Consider the following 27,545-nt stretch of genomic DNA (forward strand, 5'->3'; position numbering starts at 1 on the left):
TTCACTCCTACTCTTTGCTTCCTGTCTGCCAACCAATTTTCTATCCATGTCAACACCCTACCCCCAATGCCATGTGCTCTAATTTTAGCCACCAGTCTCACGTGCGGGACCTTATCAAAGGCTTTCTGAAAGTCTAAATACACTACATCCACTGGCACCCCTTCATCCATTTTACTGTCAAATCCTCAAAAAATTCCAGATGATTAGTCAAGCATGATTTCCCTTTCATAAATCCACGTTGACTTGGACTAATCCTTTTACTGCTATCCAAATGCCCCATTATTACCTCTTTAATAATTGACTCCAGCATCTTTCCCACCACTGAAGTCAGGCTAACTGGTCTGTAATTCCCTGTTTTCTCTCTCTCGACCTTTCTTGAAAAGTGGGATAACATTTATCCTCCAATCCACAGGAACTGATCCTGAATCTATTGAACATTGGAAAATGATCACCAGTGTGTCCACTATTTCTAGAGCCACCTCCCTGAGGACCCTGGGATGCAGACCATCAGGTCCAGGGGATTTATCATCCTTCAGTCTAATAGTATTAGCCTACCCAATATTATTTCTCGCCTAAGGAAAATGTCTTTCAGTTCCTCTACCCCCTTAGATCCTCTGTCCTCCAGTGCATCTAGGAGATTGTTTGTGTCTTCCTTAGTGAAGACAGATCCGAAGTACCTATTCAACTCTTCTGCCATTTCCTTGTTGCCCATAATAATTTCACCCGTGTTTGCCTTCAAAGGGACCCACATTTGACTTTGCTACTCTTTTTCCCTTAACATATAACCATATAACAATTACAGCATGGAAACAGGCCGTCTCGACCCTTCTAGTCCGTGCCGAACACGTATTCTCCCCTAGTCCCATCTACCTGTGCTCAGACCATAACCCTCCATTCCTTTCCCGTCCATATAACTATCCAGTTTATTTTTAAATTATAAAACCGAACCTGCCTCCACCACCTTCACTGGAAGCTCATTCCACACAGCCACCACTCTCTGAGTAAAGAAGTTCCCCCTCATGTTACCCCTAAACTTCTGTCCCTTAAAGTCATGTCCCCTTGTTTGAATTTTCCCAGTGGGAAAAGCTTATCCACGTCAACTCTGTCTATCCCTCTCATCATTTTAAAGACCTCTATCAAGTCCCCCCTTAACCTTCTGCGCTCCAAAGAATAAAGCCCTAACTTGTTCAACCTTTCTCTGTAACTTAGTTGCTGAAACCCAGGCAACATTCTAGTAAATCTCCTCTGTACTCTCTCTATCTAAAGAAGCTTTTACTGTCCTTCTTTATATTCCTGGCCAGCTTCCCTTCGTTCTTCATCTTTTCAGCCCGTATTGCCCGTTTTGTTTCCTTCTGTTGTCCTATGAAAATTTCCCAATCCTCTGGCTTCCGGCTGCTCTTTGCTGTGTTATACATCTTTTCTTTTAGTTTTATTCTATCCCTAACTTCTCTTGTCAGCCACGGTTGCCTCCTACTCCCCTTAGAATCTTTCTTCCTTTTTGGAATGAAATTATCCTGTGTCTTCAGGATTATGCCCAGAAATTCGTGCAATTGCTGTTCCACTGTCATTCCTGCAATGATCCCTTTCCAGTCTGCTTTGGCCAGCTCCCCTCTCATGCCTTCATAGTCCCTTTGTTCAACTGAATGCATGTTGGTGGTTTGTTAGTACTTTGTGGAAGTCAATATGGTCCATAATATGTCAGTGGATTATATGTTTGAGAAACTTGCATGGTCTGGAGGTCAGTGAAACTGGGCGATAATCTCCTTTTTTATAGATGTGAACAATGTTAGCATTCAGCCAATCTTCTGGGAGTTCTCCACTATCCACAGACTTCTGAAAATCATTTGTAAGACTGGGGCTAAGCTTGCTGCACAATTCTTTCAAACTCTGGCTGGTATCTGTTCTGGCCCTGATGCCTTATTTGGTTTTAATTTCTTCACCCCATTCGTTGTTACCTTAAGATCTGCAATTTTCGGAGTTTGTTGTGAGTTCAATGATGGGAATTCATCTAGGTTTTCTTCAGTAAAAACTGCACAAAACTGCTGGTTTAACACTTCAGCTTTGTCTGCTACCAAAGATACTGTCCCACCCATCATATAACCATATAACAATTACAGCATGGAAACAGGCCATCTCGGCCCTTCTAGTCCGTGCCGAACACTTACTCTCACCTAGTCCCATATACCTACACTCGGACCATAACCCTCCCTTCCTTTCCCGTCCATATACCTATCCAATTTATTTTTAAATGATAAAATCGAACCTGCCTCCACCACTTCCACTGGAAGCTCATTCCACACAGCTACCACTCAACGTAAGGCTTGAGATTCCAAATAATTCCTGGCTCATTTTCTTGATGTAATTCCAGAAAGGCTTTGTGTCTTCTGATTTTAAACTTTCCCATATCACATCTTGGATGTATTCTTGATCCATTTTCCCGATTTGTCTGTCAATTGAACGCTGACATTTCTTGAAATCTGTCCATGTGGAAGTTGACCCCGATTTCCTTGCTCTGTTATAAAACCTTTGTTTTTGTCCTAATTGCACGTCTTATTAATGAATTTACCCACGGTAAATTATATCTGGTGGAACACAGAACAAGAACCTGTTTAAAATCTAACCATAGCGTGTTTGTGTCTGTTGCTGCCAGATAATCTTCTGTTAATTTCTCATTAAATTCTGATATGCGTTCATCTATGGAAGACAAATCTGCCTTTTTGTAGAGGAAAATCGTCCTTCTCGGTGGTCTAACTGCTTTAGCTGTCATCTAGGCTTGGTCAATAACAGCATTGTGGTCGCTTATGCCTGATGTCACATCATAACTGTCTACAAAGGAGGGATGGCTGACAAATCATGTCAAGTATATTTCTGTCTCTAGTGGGCTTATCAACCATTTGAGTGAGGTTAAAATCATTGGAAAATCAAACATAATCTTATTACTTGCGGTATCTTTTCCCCCAGTACGAAGAGAATTGTTGGACCAGTCTATATTAGGGAGATTAAAATCACCCGGTAGCACTTACAGAAGCAGACTTTGGAATCTTGGATAAAGAAGCTGTTAAATGTTGCTGTCCTGATGATGAAGGGGGGTAAAATGCCTCGATGTATGTGGTCTTTATCCCCTTCATGTGAATGCTAACCTACAGCACCTCGCAGTTTGCATCAAGATCTTTTTCTTCAGTAGCAATATGCAAGTTCCTAATAGCGATGAATACACCCTCATGAGAGTCCCCTTCTTCCCTGTCCTTTCTAAACACCTAGTGGAATGTTGGAGAATTTTCACCTGCGGCTGTGTCTTTGTTCAAACAAGATTCTGTACCGATTATTATGTCTGGGTTTTCCTGGTCTATAAGAGCCTGGAATTCTGCTTTCTTTGCTCTAATGCTCTGGCAATTGAGATGAAGAATTTTGAGAGTTTCTTGTTTACTATGACCAAACTTCATCGTCTTGGGCTTTAACTTGGCCCCGGAGTTTCTATCACCAACATTTTTGCTTTTTTCAAACATGCTGATCACCGTCTACTTTCGGACTAGATGTCCTAGGGCTGGGTGAAGCTGAGTTAAGACTAGGTACGTTTGCACATATGTTGAGATTTGAGATTTTCAAAGCTGTTTGCCAAGTTAATGCTAAAAAATGAAGAATCAAAAATGGGGAGTCCACATTTGCAGCACACCCACGAGTACAATGGATGCTGGACAAGCACGTTATAAATGTGTTCATTCATGCCAATAATGTTCCTGTGAAACCATCAGTCACGTCCCTCACATTCTATTGCTTGTTGATCATACATTGCTGCCTTGTTGCACACCATGCATGGGTATTTGGGTTGGTAGGGCCCGGATTTAATGCTACGCCTCCAGCAAGCATGATAATTAAGAAAGTGTAAGTCATTGGCCTTAAATGAATGTTAATTTAAGACGGTGGGATACACATAATCAGAGGAGCCTGCAGTGCAGCGCATCACCACATGGTGGGAGTGTTGACCACAGATTGGACAGATATTTGGATGCCCAAGCCAACTATGAGATGCTGTAAACAATATAATAAACAAGAGAGTAAAACACAAGAGAGGGGGGGGGCACTCTACGTGCTTGTATTGCCACTTGCAGGGAGCTGTGGACCTGTCACCTGTACATCAACGCTGTTGAGGGTCTTGCCATTAACTTTATACTTGAGGTTCAGAAGTAGGCTAACTGACCCCACAAACTTGCTCTGCTCATCAGTAAATTGATGCACGAATCAGTCTTGGCCCCAGCATCACTTTCTCACCCATTATTATTTTGCGGTTGAAATGTCTGCAATCACTGGCTTGAATATGATCAGTATTCCCACCTCCACAGCTCTCTGGCAGAGAAATTATAAAGAAGAATTTCCACATGATTTCATATTTTCTTTCAGAATCACATTTTGCTACATCACCATCTCTCACCACCTTGCCTGGCACCCCAGTGATGTATACAGATTGCAGCTCTTTCTCACCTCCTGACATCTGATGATCGATCATCAGCAAATTTCTCTCCATTACACTCGGTCCAGTCATCCACATCTTGTTTACAGCTTGTAAATAGCTTGGCCAACTGCAACTCCACTAGTTACTATTGATCGCTAATACAAAGTCACAACATTATCACAGCAGCATTTGATAAGGTGCCAGTCTAGGGACTGCTTTGTTCATAAGTATTTGTTGTCCTTGAGCAGAAGTCATGAGCTGCCATCTCCAGTCACGACAGAGTTTAGGGAGGGAGTTCAGCATTTAGACTGACAAATGTGGGGCGGATGATGATAGATTGTTACGATGAACATCAACTTGCAGGATGTGGTGTTCCGCACATGTGTCCTTGCCATCTTGCCAGCACACTCGATGCCATCCTTGCCAGCCAGCACACATTTCAGATGTATGTTTGAAATGAACGAGCCAAGTAACTGCAATGCTTTTATTGATGGCAGAGACCGACCCATTTTGTGTCATTGGTAGAATTGGTGTCATTGCACATAGACCATAAACAGCACAGGCACTGGAATAGACCCTTCTGCCCACAATGTCTATGATGTCAAGTGAAACTAATCTCCTCTGCCTGCATATGATCAATATCCCTTCATGCCCTGTAGATCTACATGTTGATATAAACCCTCTTAATGCAATTATCATAAATGGCTACACCAAAAGCTTAAGCACTCGCCCTTCTACACGTGTGTAAGAAAATAAAATATGCCCCACCCACCTCCTTTAAATCTTGCCCCTCCCACCTTTAAACTATGCCCTCTAGTCTTACGTTTCCATCCTGGGACAAAAGTTGTCACTGTCCACGTTATGTATAATTCTCATCATTTTATATACCTCCCCTTAGCTTTCGATGTTCCAATTTTGTCCAAACTCTCCCTCCAGATGATACACTTTAATCCAGGCAACATTATGGTCAACTGCTTCTGCAACCTCTCCAAATCCTCCACATCTTTCCAGTAATAGTAGCCCGAACGGCACACAATGCTCCAAATACGGCCTAACCAAAATCATACAGGCCGGGTTGCCAGACTAATAGAATAGAATGCCTTTTATTGACATTCAAACAACTTGGTTTGAACGAAATTGCATTTCTACAGTCTTAACATTACAAAAAACCCCAAGTTTTTTAACACAGTTTACAGAAAGATCCATCACAGTGAATCTCCAATACACCCTCACTGTGATGGAAGGCAAAGTCTTATCTCTTCCCTTTGTTCTTTTCCCACGGTCCAGCAGTCCAACTGCAACATCTAGGCGACTGGGGCTCCCGATGTCAAAGCCCCCGGCGGGCGATGGTAAGTCCCACGGCCGTTAAACCAGGCGATGTTAGGCCCCGCTCCGAGTCCTTTAAACCCCACGATTCTGGCAGAAGAAGTTGCTGTTGCGGAGCTCGGAAAAGCAGTCTCCCACCAGGGACGTGCGAGCTTGGGATGTTCTTGTCCCCCGGGACTGTGGCCGGAGCCTCAGAAGCCGGGTCGCAGCCGCGCGCCACCACAGCTCTCCCCGCTCTGAAGACGGCCAGCTCCTCGATGGCCAGTCCACAGGCTCCGTGACAGGAGCCCTCAGGTTGGTCCCGGCCAGAGGCCGCCGCTGCCTCCACGATGTTAGGCCCAACGACAGGGAAAAAGTCGGGTCCCCGAACAGGGAGGAGATTAAACGGTTTCCCCTACCCCCCACATATACACAGCTACAAAATAATAAAACCTAAAATGAAAAACATCCATTTAACGAGACAAAAATTTAAAAAAGACAGACGGACTGTAGTCGAGCCACTGCCGTTAGGCACCGCCACACTCCAGACTCCCCCAACCTTGTATTTAATATTCCATCTGATGCTACAAGCAGACGTAACATCTTCTTTCCCACTGTACTTGTGTTGCCACTTTCAGAGAGGTATGGACTTGTTATCCTGATACCCTTGATCATCACTAACAATGATTAACCGTTACTGAAGGCGAGAGTCGTGTGTGGAGAGAGGAGCTGCGTCACTGGTTCCACTCGGAGACCCCCTCCACCCAGCACGTCATAAGGATAGAAGCAGAATTAGGCCATTTAGCCCATCGTCTACTCTGCCACTCAATCATGGCTGGTCTATTTCTCTGTCCTAATACCATTCTCCTACCCTCTCCCCATTACTTCTGACACCTATATTGATAAAGAATCTATCTTTCTCTGCCTCATCCACTGAAATATCCACTGAATTGGCCTCCACAGCCATTGGTGGCGAAGAAATCCACAGATTCAGTACCTTCAGACTAAAAAAATGTCTCCTCATCTCCTTCTTAAAAGAACGTCCTTTAATTCTGATGCTAAGACCTCTAGTCCTGAGACTCTCCCACTAGTGGAAATATATTCTCCACATCCACTCTATGAAAGCCTTTCACCATTCTGTACATTTCAATAAGGTCCCCCCCCCCCCCCCTCACTCTTCTAAACTCCAGCGAGTATAGTTGCAATGCCGACAAACGCTCATCATAGGTTTACCTAGTCATTCCTCGGATCATTCTTGTAAATCTCCTTTGGAACCGCTCCAGATCCATAATATCCTACCTCAGATACGGTACCCAAATTGCTCACAATATTCGAAATGCGGCCTTACCAGCACCTTATAGAGCCTCAGCATTACGTCCCTGTTTTTGTATCCAAACCCTCTTGAAATAAATGTAAGCATTGAGTTTGCTTTCTTTTAAAATCTTTTTATTCGTTTTTTTCAAAAGCAAAAACAAAAGAAAAAAAAGTAATGATAAACATAACAGTGATCTTGATACATAGGGATCAGGGTTACATTAATGGCAGGTATAACCTAAATATGAGTCCAGTGTCAAAATACACATTGAGTATAGACCTCCCGATCTCTATATGTATAAAAACAAAAACATAAAAAGAAAAAAAAAGAGAAAAAAAGAGTAAAAACAAAACCATCCTAAACTGACGAAGAAGAAAAAAAAGCAAAACTGAATCTGGGCTGCAAAGAGTTTCAACAATTTAAGTCCTTGTTTGTCGTCAAGTTCGTTCCACCGTAGACCAGTAAAAAAAAATTATTATAACAGTTAGAGAGTTTGTGTCATATGAAAATGTTGAATAAATCTTCACCAAGTCCCATCAAATTTAACCAAGGGTTCAACAATATCACTCCTAATTTTTTCTAGATTTAAACATGATATCGTTTCAAAGTACCAATGGACTGTGATCGGATGATTGGAATCTTTCCATTTAAATAAAATAGATCTTCTGGCAATCTGGAAAGGGATCCTAGCAGGAAAAGCTTCTTTAGATATGTTAAGGGCATATATGAAATTATTATGGGCAACAAGGAAATGGCAGAAGAGTTGAATAGGTACTTCGGATCTGTCTTCACTAAGGAAGACACAAACAATCTCCCAGATGTACTGGAGGACAGAGGATCTAAGGGTTAGAGGAACTGAAAGAAATGTTCATTAGGCGAGAAATAGTATTGGGTAGGGTAATGGGACTGAAGGATGATAAATCCCCTGGACCTGATGGTCTGCATCTCAGGGTCTTCAGGGAGGTGGCTCTAGAAATAGTGGACGCATTGGTGATCATTTTCTAATGTTCAATAGATTCAGAATCAGTTCCTGTGGATTGGAAGATAGCTAATGTTATCCCACTTTTCAAGAAAGGAGCAAGAGATAAAAACAGGGAATTACAGACCAGTTAGCCTGACTTCAGTGGTGGGAAAGATGCTGGAGTCAATTATTAAAGAGATAATAATGGGGCATTTGGATAGCAGTTCCAAGTCAACATGGATTTATGAAAGGGAAATCATGCTTGACTAATCTTCTGGAATTTTTTGAGGATGTGACAAGTAAAATGGATGAAGAGGTGCCAGTGGATGCAGTGTATCTAGACTTTCAGAAAGCCTTTGATAAGGTCCCGCATGGGAGACTGGTGACTAAAATTAGAGCACATGGCATTGGGGGTAGGGTGTTGACACGGATAGAAAATTGGATGGCAGATACCGCCAGAATTGAATGACACGTCCCCTCCATGTTTTGAGTGGTGGGGGACATCCCCCCCAAGTTTTTGTAATCCGGATTTAAAAATCAGGTGAAATCTCCGCTTTTCACGAGACAGTGGGGGTGGGACTGATGATCGAGGGCGCCGATTGGAGGATAGAGACGTAGGTCAGCAGGCAATGGGGGCGGGACATGATTCAGCGCAATGATTGGAGAAGGGAGGAGTGGGGGGGTGTGGCTGGGACGCGGGAACTATGACCAGCGTGGAGAAGCAGTGCTGGTATCTCGTCAGTCCAGACAGGGCTGTGGTTAACCCGGTGAGACAGGCAGAGTTAAGCTGCATTTAGCGCTGGATTAAGCCTCCGAAGCCTCGCGCGCGTGTGAGTGTGCGCATGCGTGCGCGGCCACCAAGAAATTCTGTCCCCCCTGTCCCCCTGTCCCCTCCATGTTTTGACAGCGGGTCCTTTTCAGTATGGCAGGCAGTGGCGAGTGGAGTGCCTGAAGGCTCGGTGTTGGGGCCGCAACTATTTACCATATATTGTGGAATGAATTGCCCCTGCACGTTAAACAGGCCCCTTCTCTAGCTGTTTGTTTATTAACTTTATTTGCTTGGTTTTGCTGCGTTGTTCGTACTCGCGTTTTATGTTTTTTAATTTATTGTATGGATTTTTGTATGTAATTTATGCGCCTCGTGTTAGTTGTATGTTCTGTTGTTCTGCCTGTTTTATGATGTCTTGCTAGTTTTCTTTTTTCTGTACAGCACTTTGGTCAGCTTTGGTTGTTTTTAAGGTGCTTAACAAATAAAGTTATTATTATTATTATTATTATATATATTAATGATTTGGAAGAGGGAATTAGGAGCAACATTAGCAAGTTTGCAGATGACACAAAGCTGGGTGGCAGTGTGAACTGTGAAGAGGATGTTAGGAGGTTGCATGGTGACCTGGACAGGTTGAGTGAGTGGGCAGATGCGTGGCAGATGCAGTATAATATAGATAAATGTGAGGTTATCCATTTTGCCGGCAAAAACAAGGGGGAAGATTATTATCTCAATGGGGTTAGGTTAGGTTAGGTAAGGGGGAGATACAGCGAGACCTGGATGTCCTTGTACACAGGTCACTGAAAGTTGGCGTGCAGGTGCAGCAGGCAGTGAAGAAAACTAATGGAATGTTGGCCTTCATAACAAGAGGATTTCTGTACAGGAGTAAAGAGGTTCTTCTGCAGTTGTATAGGGCTCTGCTGAGACCACATCTGGAGTATTGTGTACAGTTTTGGTCTCCTAATTTGAGGAAGCACATCCGTGTGATTGAGGCAGTGCAGCGTAGATTCACGAGATTGATCCCTGGGATGGCGGGACTGTCATATGAGGAAAGATTGAAAAGATTAGGCTTGTATTCACTGGAGTTTAGAAGGATGAGGGGAGATCTTATAGAAACATGTAAAATTATAAAAGGACTGGACAAGCTAGATGCAGGAAAAATTTTCCCAATGTTGGGCGAGTCCAGAACCAGGGGCCACAGTCTTAAAATAAAGGGGAGGTCATTTAAGACTGAGGTGAGAAAAAACATTTTCACCCAGAGAGTTGTGAATTTATGGAATTCCCTGCCACAGAGGGCAGTGGAGGCCAAATCACTATATGGATTTAAGAGAGTTAGATAGAGATCTAAGGGTTAGTGGAGTCAAGGGATATGGGGAGAAGGCAGGCACGGGTTATTGATAGGGGACGTTCAGCCATAATCACAATGAATGGTGGTGCTGGCTCGAAGGGCCGAATGGCCTCCTCCTGCACCTATTTTCTATGTTTTCTAAATCCATGTTGACTTGGACTAATCCTTTTACTGCGATCCAAATGCCCCATTATTACTTCTTTAATAATTGACTCTAGCATCTTTCCCACCACCAGTGATTTTTGACTGAAACTAGACTCGGGAGGGAATGAGCTATTTACATTAGGGGCTCGTCCAGGATCTCAAATGACCCTGAATCACGTTTGTGATCAAGTGTGTTGAGCTGTTTCGATCGTGAGTGCAGAAACCGGGCCAATTCTGTGGTTTTCACATTTAATTTCAGCACTCGCTAGTCAGAGCCGATCGATCATTCGCGGGCTTGGGAAAGGGTCCAATCAAGCTCATTAGAATATAGTCTAGCAAGCAAGGGGTGTGGGGTGGTTAACACTCCTTGGGGTTAGGTGCCAATAACACAGGGCATTGAGTGGCCTAAATCTTGGTCGTAGTTGGCAGACTGCAGCTGCTTTAACGAGAGCCTGACGCGCTTCATTGAGTGATGGGTGGCCCAATGTCCAGATTTGGTATCCAATTGGTGAGGAATTGAAACACAGGTCTGACCTACATATTAATATTTGCCGGAAGTGCTGATTGGAAAGGTGCGTTTTGAAAATCGGCATCGACTGCTAGTGCAAAGAGGCTGGGCACTGAAGGTTGTATGCGTGAAGGTGTCTGAGTCCCTCCCTGAAATGACGGTTGAGGAACCTCGTGGCTTGGTGGATAGAGTATAGATTGGCTGAGAATACTCTAGTCCAATCGAGATTTCATTGGGCAATTTAGTTTAATCAGCAAGGGCTCGAAGGGCCGAATGGCCTCCACCTGCACCTATTTTCTATGTTTCTAACCTTTCCCTATTTACATCTACCCCATCAAGGACATTGCACATTGTGTATGGAACTGATGCGCTACAAAGCTATGAACTACACTCTGCACTCTACATATCCACATTTGTCTCCACATCTGTCCCTGAGTTTAAATTGATTATATCTGTGTGTGGTATAGACAATAGACAATAGGTGCAGTAGTGGCCTTTCGGCCCCTTTGAGCCAGCACCGCCATTCAATGTGATCATGGCTGATCATCCCCAATGAATACCCCGTTCCTGCCTCCTCCCCATATCCCCCGTGAGACACAACTATCCTACTTTAGAGTTCCAAAGATGAAGAAAAACGAAGGTAAAGAGAAGAGAGAGCTGAAGGGGCAACAACAGCGGAAGTGGTTAGCGGACATTCGCCGTGCAGATATAAAGATAGAAAATATCGGGAATTATCGCGCTTGCTCACTGCATTTCATCAAAAGTAAGGCATTATTGATGTTTTTTCTTTATTCATTTGTTATATAAAAAGTTTTAAAAGTGAAAAATCCATCAGTAAAATTGCAAAATCGCCCATGGTTCTCAGGTAGGTTTTAACATGCAAAAAGAAAACGCTTCTGAAGCTAAATTTACCATTTAAATAATCGTAAACAATAAATGCGTTTTGAAATAAATTTTACTCAGATGCAAGCTAAGGAATGGGATAATTGTCAGCTGTTAATTGGACATAATCAACCAGCAAATTTACAATCATTCCATGAAACAGAAACATAGAAATTAGGTGCAGGAGTAGGCCATTCGGCCCTTCGAGCCTGCACCGCCATTCAATATGATCATGGCTGATCATCCAACTCAGTATCCTGTACCTGCCTTCTCTCCATACCCCCTGATCCCCTTAGCCACAAGGGCCACATCTAACTCCCTCTTAAATATAGCCAATGAACTGGCCTCAACTACCCTCTGTGGCAGAGAGTTCCAGAGATTCACCACTCTCTGTGTGAAAAATGCTGCAGGCTTGTCTGTTATTAGATGATAAATAAATAAGTAGTTTGGGTGATTGTGCAGGCTTTAAACAAGAAACATTGAGAAATATATTTTTGGCAAATAATAAAATGTCCTGACAACTTAAACACCCTTTCAAAGTTATTGTAAATTTCTTTCGCTCCATAGATGCTGCCTCACCCGCTGAGTTTCTCCAGCATTTTTGTCTACCTTCGATTTTCCAGCATCTCCAGCAAAGATACTAGAGGAGCAAGATAGACCACTCCTACCAAATCCAATGGACTGACGTGTAGTACACATCGGAACGCAACGGACCGTCACTTCCGCCATTTTAGGAATAAGATCTCCGTTACGTCTCTCGTAGTTTAATCCACGTCAGTCCATTGGATTTTGCAGTTTATCTTGGTCTCTTAGCCTTCATTATTAGACCATTATTATTAACAGCTCGCTACGCTGGTAGATGTGGACGCCAAGACAGAAGCTCATTAAAAACCCTCATATATTTGATTCCCAAAATGGCGCGAAAAAATTACCCATGAGCCTATGACCGTACGGCGGCTTTGTCGTCGAGTGGTCTATCTTGCTCCTCTAGTATCTTTGATCTCCAGTTCCAATTCCATTGTAGTAATTACTTACTTACTTACCTCTTAAACACACAAATGTTTAATTCCCTTCCCGGTGACGGTTCGGCCCCGCCCCTCCCTGATCACGCACCGGTCGCAGCGCGCATGTGCAGATCACCGGATGGGCGGTGCTTCTTTCAAACCTGTTGGCGGGAACGGTTTTCCAGCTCGCGAGAGGATCTTCAGTTGGCGCCAAAGGTTGGCGCCGCCGTCACGGCCGCTGCTGTGGTTGTGGCCCGGCTGCGGGCAGTGGGGAGACGGACCCGGCTGTCGGAGGCAGGGCCCCCTCTCTCCGGCGGGGGAGAGAGTCGGCGAGCGGGGCCCACTGTCCGGCCGGGGGAGAGAGTCGGCGAGCGGGGCCCCCTCTCTCCGGCCGGGGGAGAGATACGACTAGCGGGGCCCACTGTCCGGCCGGGGGAGAGAGTCGGCGAGCGGGGCGCCCTCTCTCCGGCCGGGGAGAGATACGACGAGCGGGCCCTTCTCTCCGGCCGGGGAGAGAGCCGGCGAGCGGGGCCCACTGTCCGGCCAGGAAGTGGCACCTCGCTGTCCGGTGGAGCGGGGCCCCCTCTCTCCGGCCGGGGAGAGAGTCGGCGAGCGGGGCCCACTGTCCGGTGGAGCGGGCCCTTCTCTCCGGCCGGGGAGAGATACGACGAGCGGCCCCCTCTCTCCGGCCGGGGAGCGAGGACAGCAGATCGCCATCCGTGAGTAATTTTCCGCCGGTCCCCAGTAGTCGGGTCTAATCTTGGGGAGAAATTTGCGTTAAATTTACCAATTGAATTTGATTTGCTCTTGTCTGCGAGGGCAGTGAGTTTATTGTTGTGACTAAATGTGTCCCAGTGTTGGTTTGAAGCCGAAATGTTCAACAATAGCTGCGTTTGTCTTCATTGGATGTGTTTGTGTAGATGTTGTACACTATGATACAGATCTATAAGGTTGTGAGGTAAATGTTGGAGTTTGTTTCACAGGGAGTAACAAAATGGCCATCAAATAGGAATGTTACAAAATTTTGAGATGTTAAAAATCAAGCCTGTAATTTATCTCATCAGTTAAAGCATAAAAAGAACTTTAATTTGATACCTAATTCATTTATCTTCAGTATCTTTTACCTAATTCATATCTTCAATACTAAAAAAAGTTATGGTCATTTTCATATTTGGAAATTAGCATCTTGTTCCCTATTGGTTTTCCATTCTTAATGAAAAAGCTGTGATCGTGGATAGTCAATTGACATAAAAGTCCATAACTTTCTTAATTAATAGAACTGAATGAAATTTTCAGTTATTATAGACAATAGGTGCAGGAGGAGGCCATTCGGCGCTTCGAGCCAGCACCGCCATTCATTGTGATCATGGCTGATCGCCCCAAATCAATAACCCGTGCCTGCCTTCTCCCCATATCTCTTGATTCCACTTGCCCCTAGAGCTCTATCTATCTCTTAAATCCATCGAGTGATTTGGCCTCCATTGCCCTCTGGCAGGGAATTCCACAAATTCACAACTCTGGGTGAAAAAGTTCCTTCTCACCTCAGTTTTAAATGGCCTTCCCTTTATTCTAAGACTGGCTGCTGGTTCCCAACTTTGGGAACATTTTTCCTGCATCTAGCTTGTCCAGTCCTTTTATAATTTTATGTTCATATAAGATCCTCCTCATCCTTCTAAACTCCAGTGAATACAAGCCTAGTCTGTTCAATCTTTCCTCATATGACAGTCCCACCATCCCAGGGATGAATCTCGTGAACCTACGTTACACTGCTTCAATCACAAGGATGTCCTTCCTCAAATTAGGAGATCAAAACTGTACACAATACTCCAGATGTGGTCTCACCAGAGCCCTATACAACTGCAGAAGAACCTCTTTACTCCTATACTGAAATCCTCTTGTTATGAAGGCCAACATTACATTGCCTTTCTTCATTGCCTGCTGTACCTGCACGACAACTTTCAGTGGTACACAAAAATGCTGGAGAAACTCAGCGGGTGCAGCAGCATCTATGGAGCGAAGGAAATAGGCGACGTTTCGGGCCGAAACCCTTCTTCAGAAGAAGGGTTTCGGCCTGAAACGTCGCCTATTTCCTTCGCTCCATAGATGCTGCTGCACCCGCTGAGTTTCTCCAGCATTTTTGTGTACCTTCTGTAAAGAAGTCTCACCAACACATCGTGTCTTTACTAATAGTTTATTGATAGTTCACAAGCATTGCTGTTCTAGCTATACGTGGTCTGTCACCGGAGCTAGAGAGAGAGAACAATGGGTGGGGAGGTTGCAATTATACATCTAATAAGGGGAGTGGTTAGTAGTGGTGAGGTCACTATGTTAAAGGTACATGCACTAGTCATCTACACCTTTGATCTTCCAGCATCTGCAGTTCCTTCTTGAATGCCAACTTTCAGTGACTGGTGTACAAGGACACCCAGGTCTCGCTGCACCTCCCCTTACCGAATCTAACCCCATTGAGGTAATAATCTGCCCCCTTGTTTTTGCAGCCAAAGTGGATAACCTCACATTTATCTATATTATACTGCATCTGCCCACCCACTCACTCAACCTGTCCGGGTCACCCTGCAACCTCCTAACATCCTCTTCACAGTTCACACTGCCACCCAGCTTTGTGTCATCTGCAAACTTGCTCGTGTTGCTCCTAATTCCATCTTCCAAATCATTATTTTTTGGGCATTTCTCCCCTTCTCTGTGAGTTAAAGCCTCCAAACAGGTGAGATGTGGATGTTGGGGATTGACCGAGTTTGGTCTGGAATAGTGATACGGTGATCAGGGGGTTAGAAAGCTTTCAGGTATCTGGTACAAATGATGAGTTGGTCCCTTGGATAGATCAGACAATGTCTTATGGGTGACAGGGTAGACATGAAGAACTTGGTGATCTGCTTTTATTGTTTGTTCATTTGTAGGGGTGTACCAGCTGGTTTGGATGGGATGTTATCTGCATCTCTGCTGCAGTGATGCTGTTTGTTGGTTCACAAGGCAATGTCTTCCTTCACATTCAATTGTCACCTGATGGTTCTGTTAATATTGTTTATTCCAGAACTGCAGAATTTGTGAAGGCCTATCGTCATCATGGCTGAAGGTAGTAACAGGAGAGGTGATTCAGTGGCCTCTACATCAAAGAAACAAAAAGGTTTGTGAGCCTTCTGTGACATATATGATGCTCTGACAGTGGTTGTAGAGCTGATGCAAGAAATGATGTTCACACAGGTGAGATAGGGAAGGGGCTGCGCGCAGAGATCTACAGGGATAGCACTCAGATTCTGTGCAGAAATTAGCCTTTGACCCATTTTCCACCTGTCATTTTCTCCACACTAATCCCATTTCTGAGCACGGTCTGTTGCCTACTATCGATTTACGGTTTGAATGGACATCCAGGTGCTCCTACAATGTTGTGACAGAGCCTCTAACACCATCTCAGACAGTGTGTCCCAGACTGCAGCCATCACTGCTGAATGATTCTTCCTGAAAGATCATCCTTTAAACCTCTTGGTCCTCACATCAAATCAATGCCCCCCTGCTGTTAACCACCTCTGCTATGGCGAAAACTATTTTTGCCATTGACCCTATTTTTCTCATAGTATTCTGTACTTCTGGATCACTGCCTGTCCGTCCCAGCTTCAAGGAAGACGACTTAAATCACTCCAGTCTCTGCTGAAAATTGAAATATTCATTTCCGAGCAATATCCTAATGAATCTCCTCCACATCTTCTCCAGTGTAAAGGCATCCTTCCCACAGTATGGAGATTAGAATTGCACACATTTCTCCAACTTAAGGCTTAATCAACCCCCTATAAAATTGTATCAAGGCCTCCCTGCACTGTATTCAATGCTGCAGCTAATAACAAGAATGCTAAATGTTGGCTTTGTGTGTGCTGCTGAATTTAGGGATCTATGGATTGTGTGGGTGTTTCTCAGTGGTCTCTGGGCCCTTGCAATTCATGGTAAATATCCTGGTTTTATTTATCCCTCCAACATGCATCAACGTGCCGTTATCAGGATTAAACTTGAAATGTCATTTCTATGTTTAACATGTTTAAGAAGAAACTGCAGATGCTGGAAAATCGAAGGTAGACAAAAGTGTTGGAGAAACTCAGCGGGTGTGGCAGCATCTATGGAGCGAAGGAAATAGGCAATGTTTCGGGTCAAACCCCTTCTTCAGAATGATGTTGGGGGGGGGACGACGACACAGTGAGGGCTACTGGAAATTGGAGAAGTCAATGTTCATGCTGCTGGGGCATATATTGCCCAAGCGAAATATGAGGTGGTGCTGCTCCAATTTCCAGTGGTCCTCACTCTGACCACGGAGGAGGCCCAGGACAGAAAGGTCGGATTCAGAATGGGAGGGGGAGTTGAATTGCTGAGCCACAGGGAGATCAGGTTGGTTATTACGGACCGAGCGGAGATGTTCGGCGAAGCGATTGCCAAGCCTACGCTTGGTCTCACCGATGTAGATCAGCTGACATCTAGAGCAGCGGATGCAATAGATGAGATTGGAGGAGGTGCAAGTGAACCTCTGTCGCACCTGGAACGACTGTGGGTCCTTGAATGGAGTCGAGGGGGGAGGTAAAGCGACAAGTGTGACATTTCTTGCGGTTGCAAGGGAAAGTGCCAGGGGAGGGGGTCGTACGGGTGGGAAGGGAAGAATTGACCAGGGAGTTACGGAGGGAGTGGTCTTTGCGGAAAGCAGACAGGGGAGGAGATGGGAAGATGTGGGGTCACGTTGGAGGTGGCGTAAATGACGGAGGATTATTTGTTGTATGTGACGGCTAGTAGAGTGGAAGGTGAGGACTAGGGGGACTCTGCCCTTGTTATGAGTGGGGGGATGGGGAGAGAGAAAGCAGTGTTACGAGGTATTGAAGAAACACTGGTGAGAGCCTCATCTATAGTAGGGGAGGGGAACCCCTGTTCCCTGAAGAATGAGGATATCTCCGATGCCCTGATGTGGAACACCTCATCCTGGGAGCAGATGCGGCATAGACAGACGAATTGGGAGGAGGGGATGGAAGCAGAGTGGGAAGAAGAGTGGTCTACATCAGTGGTTCCCAACGTGGGGCGTACGCCCCACAGGGGGGCAATTTGATTTTTAAGGGGGGCAATTGAGCGCAACTGAGGAGGTCTGGATCCAAATTTACGATTTTTTTTTTTTTTTGGATTTTCCATCAGGTAAACATATGTAGTTTATGTTTCCGATGTTATTTTGAGTAAATAATTTTTTTGGGGTAAAAAAGGTCTTTATTGTGTAGTTATTACATAATCACCGCGCCATTGCTCTTCATGCACGTCGCACGAAGCGCGCGAGGTCATGGGAGAACCTTATTTATTGAACCATGTTCTTTTGAAGCTTGTTTAAACCAAGGTATTGAAATGATAAGAATTATATATCACCACATGGGGGGGCAGGGGGCATCAGGATTTTAGAGGTGATTAGCCAAAAAAAGGTTGGGAACCACTGGTCTAGATAGCCATGGGAGTCAGTGGGTTTATAGTGGATGTCAGTCAGAAGTCTATCACCTGCGATGGAGATAGTGAGGTCAAGAAATGGTAGGGAAGTGTCGGAAATGGTCCAGGTGTATTTGAGCGCTGGATGAAAGTTAGTGGTGAAATGGATGAAGTAAAACATCTAACATGTCTAACTCCGTCCAACATGTTGACTAATCGTATACAAATACTGGTTCAAATCCCGTTGCGGCGGTAGAAATGTACAGACAAGTGATCAGAATTTTGTCAGATAACTGAAACAACTGAAAGTACGTGGAACAAAATTATCAGATTATCTCAAAGTAACAAGCATCCAAATTTTATATTGGATATATGGAGATTACATACAGTAGCACCAGATTCAAGGGCAGCTTTTTCCATGCTCTGATCAAATTCATAATTGAATCTCTCAGGCTAGGGATGTATTCCTGTCCTCCCCATTTAACCTTTCCCTATTTACATCTACCCCATCAAGGACATCGCACATTGTGTAAGAAACTGATGCGCTACAATGCTATGAACTGCACTCTGAACTCTATATATCTATCTCCACATCTATCCCTGAGTTTAAATTGATTATATCTCTGTGTGTGGTATAGACAATAGGTGCAGGCGTGGCCTTTCGGCCCCTTCGAGCCAGCACCGCCATTCAATGTGATCATGGCTGATCATCCCCAATGAGTACCCCGTTCTTGCCTTCTCCCCATATCCCCTGACTCCGCTATTTTTAAGAGCCCTATCTAGCTCTCTCTTGAAAACATCATGAAAACCTGCCTCCACCGCCCTCTGAGGCAGAGAATTCCACAGACTCGCCACTCTGTGAGAAAAAGTGTTTCCTCATCTCTGTTCTAAATGGCTTACTCCTTATTCTTAAACTGGCCCCTGGTTCAGGACTCCCCCAACATTGGGAACATGTTTCCTGCCTCTAGCGTGCCCAAACCCGTAACAATCTTATATACATCTGATCCTTTTGGATTACATGCAAACCAGGCTTTTTACAGTACTTTGGTCCTTGTGACGTTAATGTACGAACAGTGCAAATTAATGCACGACTGAGCAGTTGGTGCAAGTGTCGGAGATTCAGATATTTGGACAATTTGGATCTTTTCTGGGATGGAGGTGATCTGTAGATGAGGAGCCTGAACTGGAAGGAATCCAACATCCTGGTGGACAGTTTTAAAAGTGCTGCAAAGGAGGGTTTGGTTGGGGGAGATAATCCAAAGTAATATTCAAACAGTTTGAACTGAGGTGTTAGTGGACGAGCACTTTGTGACCAATGACGACAATTCAATTAGCTTTGAAACCTTGTGTAAAAGAACAGTTATGACAATCAATGTAAAACTCTAAATTGGGTGATGGAAGTCCACCTTTGACAACGTGAGATCAGAATAGTCATAGAAACATAGAAAATAGGTGCAGGAGTAGGCCATTCGGCCCTTCGAGCCTGCACCACCATTCAATATGATCATAGCTGATCATTCAACTCAGTTTCCCGTACCTGCCTTTTCTCCATACCCCCTGATCCCTTTAGCCACAAGGGCCACATCTAACTCTCTCTTAAATATAGCCAATGCACTGGCCTCAACTACCTTCAGTGGCAGAGAGTTCCAGAGATTCACCACTCTCTGTGTGAAAAATGTTTTTCTCATCTCGGTCCTAAACATAGAAACATGGAAATTAGGTGCAGGAGTAGGCCATTCGGCCCTTCGAGCCTGCACCGCCATCCAATATGATCATGGCTACTCATCCAACTCAGTATCCCGTACCTGCTTTCTCTCCATACCCTCTGATCCCCTTAACCACAAGGGCCACATCTACCTCCCTCTTAAATATAGCCAATGAACTGGCCTCGACTACCCTCTGTGGCAGAGAGTTCCAGAGATTCACCACTCTCTGTGTGAAAAAAGTTCTTCTCATCTCGGTTTTAAAGGATTTCCCCTCTATCCTTAAGTTGTGACCCCTTGTCCTGGACTTCCCCAACATCGTGAACAATCTTCCTGCATCTAGCCTGTCCAACCTCTTAAGAAGTTTGTAGGTTTCTATAAGATCCCCCCTCAATCTCCTAAATTCTAGCGAGTACAAGCCGAGTCTATTCAGTCTTTCTTCATATGAAAGTCCTGACATCCCAGGAATCAGTCTGGTGAACCTTCTCTGTACTCTATATCAATAATGTCCTTCCTCAGATTTGGAGACCAAAACTGTACGCAATACTCCAGGTGTGGTCTCACCAAGACCCTGTACAACTGCAGTAGAACCTCCCTGCTCCTATACTCAAATTGTTTTGCTATGAATGCTAACATACGTTCATGGCATTCATTCATTCATTCATACCATTTACTTTCTTCACTGCCTGCTGCACCTGCATGCCTACTTTCAATGACTGGTGTACCATGACACCCAGTCATTGGAGTAAGTCGTATGTGGGGAAAGGGACGTCTGGAAGGGGAAGTTTTTAAATTGTGAGAGTGAGATTTCAAGATATGCATGTTGTTAGTGAAGTACAAGTAGGGGATTCAGGATGATGAAAGAAATTGAGGCTCTGGTTATGAAAATGAAAACTACAGAGTAGTTAGCCTAATGTCTGTGGTAAAACAGTTACTGGAGAGGAGATAAAGTGGTAAGATGTACGTGTATTTGAAAATACAGGTATTGGGGATAGTCATGTTGGTTTTGGCTTTGGAGGTCGTCTTTCACAAATTTGATTGGCTTTTTTGAAGAATAACTCAGAAGGTTGATGAGGGCAGGGCTAGATACATAGTCTGTACATATTTCAGCCTATAAGATTCCCTGTGCTAGGTTAGATCATGTGGTGTTCACGGGGAGATAGCTAACTAGATACAGAATTGGTTTGATGGCTGGAAGCAGAATGATAGTGGAAGATTGCTTTTCAGACTGGAGGCCTGTGAATGGTGAGCCACTTAGAGTCCATGTTGGGCCCAGTGCTGACTCATCTGAAGAAATTAATTCAAAGGGGATGTTAAGGTATGATTAGTCAGTTTGGACATGTATGTTTGTGAAGTCGAACCAGGATAGGGTCTTCACCATGAACGGAAGCGCCATGGAGAGTTTCCAATATAAGTACTGTACTTAATTTCAAAAAAATGGCATCAGGATGAATAGTGGTGAAGGTGGCTTTTGGCGCACTGGCCTTAATCATTCGGGAAATTCAATGTAGAAGTTGGAACGTATGTTGCAGTTGCACAAGACATTGGCTGCACCTGCAATCTGTTCAGTTTAGTCGCCCTATTTCAGAAATGACAGCATTAAAATGGAAGATTGTGCAAAGAAGAATTACACGGATGTTTCCAGTACCCGAGGGCACGAGCTGTTGAAAGAGGTTGGGCAGGCTAAAATGTTATTCTTTGGTGTGCAGGAGACATTCTTTGTTCATCTCGAGGGCGGTACTCTTCGGCCTGTCCAAAACTTGTTGGCCTCCCAGCTCAGTTGAAATGTCTAAGAGGGATTCCACCGGATGGTGCCCGAGCGGCAGCGTCGCCAGCAGCTCCTGTGTTTTTTTTAAACTTTTTGTTATCTGTGTTATTTTTAGTGTGTGTAAATGTATGTCTCGATGTTTCTCAGTATGTTTTGATGTGGTGGTGAGGTGGGGGGGGTTACAGGGGAAAACCGGCTCTAGTCACCTACCTCAACAGAGATGCGACTTTTTGCATCTATGCCCCTCCTCGGGATCCTTTGTTGAGTATGCCAGTTTTGTAGCTCCAACCGCGGGCCTGTTGACTCTAACGTTGTGAAGCCGAAATCTCCGGTAAGAAGCGGCCGATTCGGGAACTCCCAAGTGTTCCGATCCGTCCTGACGTCGGAGTTTCGGTCAGCCCGACCAGAGGGCTTGTACATCTGTTGCGGTGACTGAGGAGGGTTCAAGGCCCCGACCACGGGTGAACAAAGGAAGATGAATTGTCAATTTAATTGTCAAATGACAATTAAATTGACTATTGAATGAACTTTATTCCCTTCCATCACAGTTAAGATTACTGATTCCACTGTGGTGGATGTTTCTGTTAAATTCTATTGTGTGCTGTGTTCTCTTTACTTATATGGCTGTAAGGTAACTCAAATATCACTGTATATTAATTGGCACATGTGACAATAGATGTGAACTTGAACTTGAAAAGTTGACCCATTCCAGATTGCATGACCACAGGAGAGATTGGGGAGGGTGGGCAACGAGAACAAAGATGGGACCGGGCAGAGGTCCATCGAGAACAAAGGGGGGCCCAGGGGTGGTCGCCGAGGGAAAAGGTGGGACCCGGCAGAGGGCCACCAACAACAGGGAGACCCAGGCGAGATGGGGGTGGGGTGGCGTTATTGGCTGCATTCAGCGGCAGGCCTGGATAGCCTCTGTGAGCAGCAGTTAGAACGGTTTGATTAACGCGGCTACTCTTGTGTACTGCATAGTCAAGGTCTGCTGTATGATTTTACCAGGTTGTGTGCAAAACAAAGCATTTCACTGAACCTCAGCACAAGTGACAATATAGTATTATGGAATATTGAGATTGAAGGGTGATCTTAGAGATGTTTAAAATCATGGGGTGGGTAATAGATGGGGTGCATGCACAGGTATTTTTTTTCTCAGAGTAGAAGAATCTAAAGGGCGGAGGCTTAAGGTGAGAGGGGAACCATTTATTACGAACTTGAGGGTTAACATCGTCGCACAGATTGGTGGGTATATGGAACAAGCTGTCCGAGGTGGTAATTGAAGCGGGTACAATAATAACATGTTATAGAGCGGAACAGTGTGGAAACAGAGCCTTCAGCACAACTTGCTCACACCGGCCCACAATGTCCAAGTGCACTTGTCCCACCTGCCCCCATTTGGCATATACCGTCCAAACCTGTCCTATCCATGTACCTGTTTCTTAAACGTAGGAAGCTTGTTCCATGCACCTACCAACCTTTATGTGGAAAAAGTTACCCCTTAGTTTCCTATTAAACCGTTTCCCCAAAAGACATTTGGACAGTATGGTTTAGAAAGATTAAGGTCAACCCGTGGATTGATGGGATTCGCTTTGATTGTTTGGGACGAAGGGTCTGTTTCTAAGACGACCATTAACTTCCACTTACCCCAGAATGCCAGTTCAGATTGCTGCTGGCTATTCACAACCTGTGGGTTTCTAAATTTGAAATTGCTCTGCAGCCTGCAATTAATGTTTTTTTTTCAGGTGGGAAATTAACTCGAGTGGGCAATGTCCTCAAAAGACTTTGGCCAGGCACGTCATCAAAGAAAGATGGTCAGAACACGGGAACAGCAACAGAAAAGCAAAGTCGGAATGAGAGCGGAACCTTAATGGAATGCGAACCCGCCGAAGAGGAAAAGGAGCAATATCGGTCCCGAGGGAGTGGAATAGGAGACGTGGTTCATGGCCCCGGAACTGACCCAAGTGACGGAATCCATCATGACCGAGATACATCAAACATGGAATCATCGAGTCTCATCCAAGGAGCAGGTGAGTGAAATGGGAGGGGAGTGGATGTTGCAGAATGGTGAAGACTGCAGTGATAGGGAAGATAAAAAACAAAGGGGTTAGAGCGAGGGGAAACTGGAGAGAGGATTAGTGGCAGAGGAGTGTTATTCTGACTAGGTTCTTGATCAATAGTATTCTGCAAGGATCAATTCTGGCAACTCCACAATTTCTAAACATGTCCACGGTTTGGACAAAAACGTAGATGAACGAGTTAGTAAGTTCAAAAACAATATAACTATTTGCAGAGTTGAGGATAATGAGGAAAGCTGTCAAAAGATCCACTGAAATGTACATTAGGCAGCATGGTGGAACAGTGCTGGAGACCCGGGTTCGAACCCGAGTACGGGTGCTGTCTGTAAGGAGTTTGTACGTTCGTGACCTGCGTGGGTTTTCTCCGAGATCTTCGGTTTCGTCCCACACTCCAAAGACATACAGGTATGTAGGTTAATTGGCTTGGTGAATGTAAAATTGTCCCTAGTCGATATAGGATAGTGTCAGTGTGCGGATATCGCTGGTTGGCGCTGTCCCGGTGAGGTGAAAGGGCCTGTTTACATTCTGTATCTCTAAATTTAGCTAAATGTCAGTTTGAAATATGGTCTGAGTTAAGGCAGACAAATATTTGGATTGTTTTCTCTGAGTAATGAAGGCTGAGTGGTGACCGAACAGAAGTATAGAATATAAGGGACATAAATCTTGTCAGTCTTGTTACGAAGGTGGGGATGTTTCTTACTGGAGAGAGGAATGTTTAAAGGGGACAGGCTGGACTAGTTTTTTACGCAAACTTTGGTCGGTGCTTGAGGAGGTGATGGAAATGCTGTTTCGGCTGACACATGACCGACACAGTCGGGGAAACCGAGGGATCCAGTCCATGAGCAGGTAGATGGGATTCATTCAAATTGGCATGGTATTGTTGGTGCAGATATGGGGGATTGAAGAGGCAGTTCCTGTGCTGCACTATTCTATGTATCAGCTCCAGGTTTGGCTTAATTAATCCAAATCATAAAGTCCTAAACGCGTACTCCAACACACTGTGAAAATGTTCTCCCCAGATTCCTATTAAATCTTTCTCCTCTAACCTTATGTTCTCTGGTTCTTAATTCCCCTGCTCTGGGTGTAAGACACTATTCACTTCCCTCATGAGCTTATCCACCTCAATAAGATCATTCCTCGTCCTCCTGCGCTTCAAAGTATAAATTGCTAGCATGCTCAACCTATCCATGTAATTCAGGCCCTTGAGTCCTGGCAACATGCTCTTCAATCTTCTCTGCACCCTTTCCAGTTTGGTAACATCTTTCCTATACCTGGGTGTCCAGAACTGAACACAATATACTAAATGTGACCCGGTCAAAGTCTTGTACACCTGTTACATAACGTCCCAACTTCTATACTCAATATTGTTATTGATGAACCCTGTCATTCACTGAGCTCCTGTCCTGCTTTGACTTCCCAAAATGCAACACCTTGAGCTTATCTGTATTAAACTCCATTCAACATTCCCCAGCCCACCGGATGAAGAGCCTGTTGCAACATTTGATAACCATCGTACTAATCATGCCTTGTGTTCTCATCCAAATCTTTGATATAAACCACAAACAGTAATGGGCCAGCAAAAATCTCTGGGGAACATCACAAGTCACAGACGTGCAGTCTGTAAAACAAACTTCCACCGTCACCCTCTGCTTCCTTTCGCAGTCAATTCTCTATCCTGTTAGCTAGCCCTCCCTGGATCACTTGATAAGGTCCCACATAGGAGATTAGTGGGCAACATTAGGGCACATGGTATTGGGGGGGGGGGAAGAGTGCTGCTATGGATAAAAAATTGTTTGGCAGATAAGACAAAAAGAATGGGGATTAACGGGTCCCTTTCAGAATGGCAGGCAGTGACTAATGAGGTACCGCAAGGCTCGGTGTTGGGGCTAAATACAATATATATTAATGATTTAGAATAGAATAGAATAGTTTCTTTATTGTCATTGTAACATGAACCATGTACAACGAAATTTAAAATGTCAGCCAGTCAGTGCAACATTCAAACATTTCTAAAAGCTAATGATACATACAAGGAAAAATATTAAAGATAAACAACTAAATAAATATCACGGACAAAGCACGCATACACACCCAACCCTCCATCCTTCTGTCGATTCCACAGTTACCACAGTCCCTTAGTCTGTATCGCCCCTGCGTTCCTTGGCGGCTACATTTAGTGCTTTTATAGCAGTGGGGTAAAAACTGTTTTTTAGTCTATTTGTCCTTGTCCTTGTAGATCTGTACCGTCTGCCTGACGGCAACAGTTCAAACAGGGAGTGTCCGGGGTGGGAAATGTCCTTTATGATATTCTGGGATTTTTTGGTGCAGCGGGAACTGTGTAAGTCCTCCAAGGTAAGGAGAGGGCAGCCGACAATCCTCTGGGCGTTGTCAATGGCCCTCTGGAGCGCTTTCCTCTGAGCCGCTGTGCAGCTGGTGTACCACACGCATACACAGTATGTTAGTATGCTCTCAATGGAGCACCGATAAAAGGACAGCAGCAGTCTCTGAGTGATGTTATTCTTCCTGAGCACCCTCAGGAAGTGCAGTCTCTGCTGGACCTTTGTCAGCAGCGCAGTGGTGTTCACGCTCCACGTCAGGTCCTCCTCAATATGGATTCCCAGGAAGCGGAAATCCGCCACCCTCTCTACACAGTCCCCTCTGATAGTCAATGGTACCATGTCTGTTTTGTTCTTCCTGAAGTCTATTATTACTTCCTTTGTCTTTAAGGTGTTGAGGAGCAGGTTATTTTCTTCACACCACACTGTCAGCTGCTCCACCTCATCCCGGTAGGCGTACTCGTCCCCCCCCGAGATGAGTCCCACCACCGTAGTGTCATCCGCAAATTTGACAATGGTGTTGCTGTGGTGGGCGGGGGTGCAGTCATGTGTGTAGATGGTGTAGAGCAGGGGGCTCAGTACGCAGCCCTGTGGAGAGCCGGTACTGAGGCTGAGGGCCGTGGATGTATGATGGCCCACATTAGATGAAGGGATTACAAGTAACTTTAGCAAATTTGCAAGTGACACAAAGCTGGGTGGCAGTGTGAACTGTGAGGATGATGCTTGAGAATGCAGGGTGACTTGGACAGGTTGGGTGAGTGGGCAGACGCATAGCAGATGCAGTTTAATGTGGATAAGTGCGAGGATATCCACTTTGGTATTAAAAACAGAAAGAAGATTATTATCTAAATGGCCTCAAGTTGGGAAAAGGGATCTGCGGGTCCTTGTTCATCGGTGACTGAAAGTTAGCATGCAGGTACAGCAGGCAGTGAAGAAAGCAAATGGCACGTTGGCCTTCACAACAAGAGGAGTTGAGTATAGGAGCAAAGACGTCCTCCTGCAGTTGTACTGGGCCCTAGTGAGACCACTCCTGGAGTTATGTGTGCAGTTTTGGTCTCCAAACTTGAGGAAGGACATTCTTGCTATTGAGGGAGTGCAGCGTAGGTTTGCAAGGTTAATTCCCGGGATGGCGGAACTGTCATATGCTGAGAGATTGGAGCGGCTGGGCTTGTATACTCTGGAGTTTAGAAGGATGAGAGGATATCTTTTTGAAACATAAGATTATTAAGTGCTTGGACATTCCACCCCCTGCCCCTCTCCCAAAACCTACCCGCTCCCACCCACAACAGCGGGAGATTGATAGTGGTTCACGGGTCACTTGGAAATCTTTTCCTTCTTTATTTAGCATTGTCTAATCCCACTATTGTTATTTGGTTTACTGCAGAGCAACAGAATATGGTAACACCTATCCATACCACGGCTGAAGTTGGAAACAGGGCTGTGGTTTCAGTGACCTCAACAACAAGGACAGACACAGGTGTGTTGCAGAATTCTTCACGTTATAAATGTTGTCTTGATAT

The 27,545-nt window shown here is 44.8% G+C and overlaps 1 pseudogene; it reads left to right on the forward strand.

Annotated features, from left to right (window-relative positions):
• The first annotated feature begins 13,277 nt into the window (after window positions 1–13,277).
• LOC129693896 (NACHT, LRR and PYD domains-containing protein 3-like) overlaps window positions 13,278–27,545 on the forward strand; it is a 29,839-nt pseudogene continuing 15,571 nt past the window's right edge.

This window comes from Leucoraja erinacea, unplaced genomic scaffold (genome assembly GCF_028641065.1).
Source record: "Leucoraja erinacea ecotype New England unplaced genomic scaffold, Leri_hhj_1 Leri_463S, whole genome shotgun sequence".
Taxonomy (NCBI): Eukaryota; Metazoa; Chordata; class Chondrichthyes; order Rajiformes; family Rajidae; genus Leucoraja; species Leucoraja erinaceus.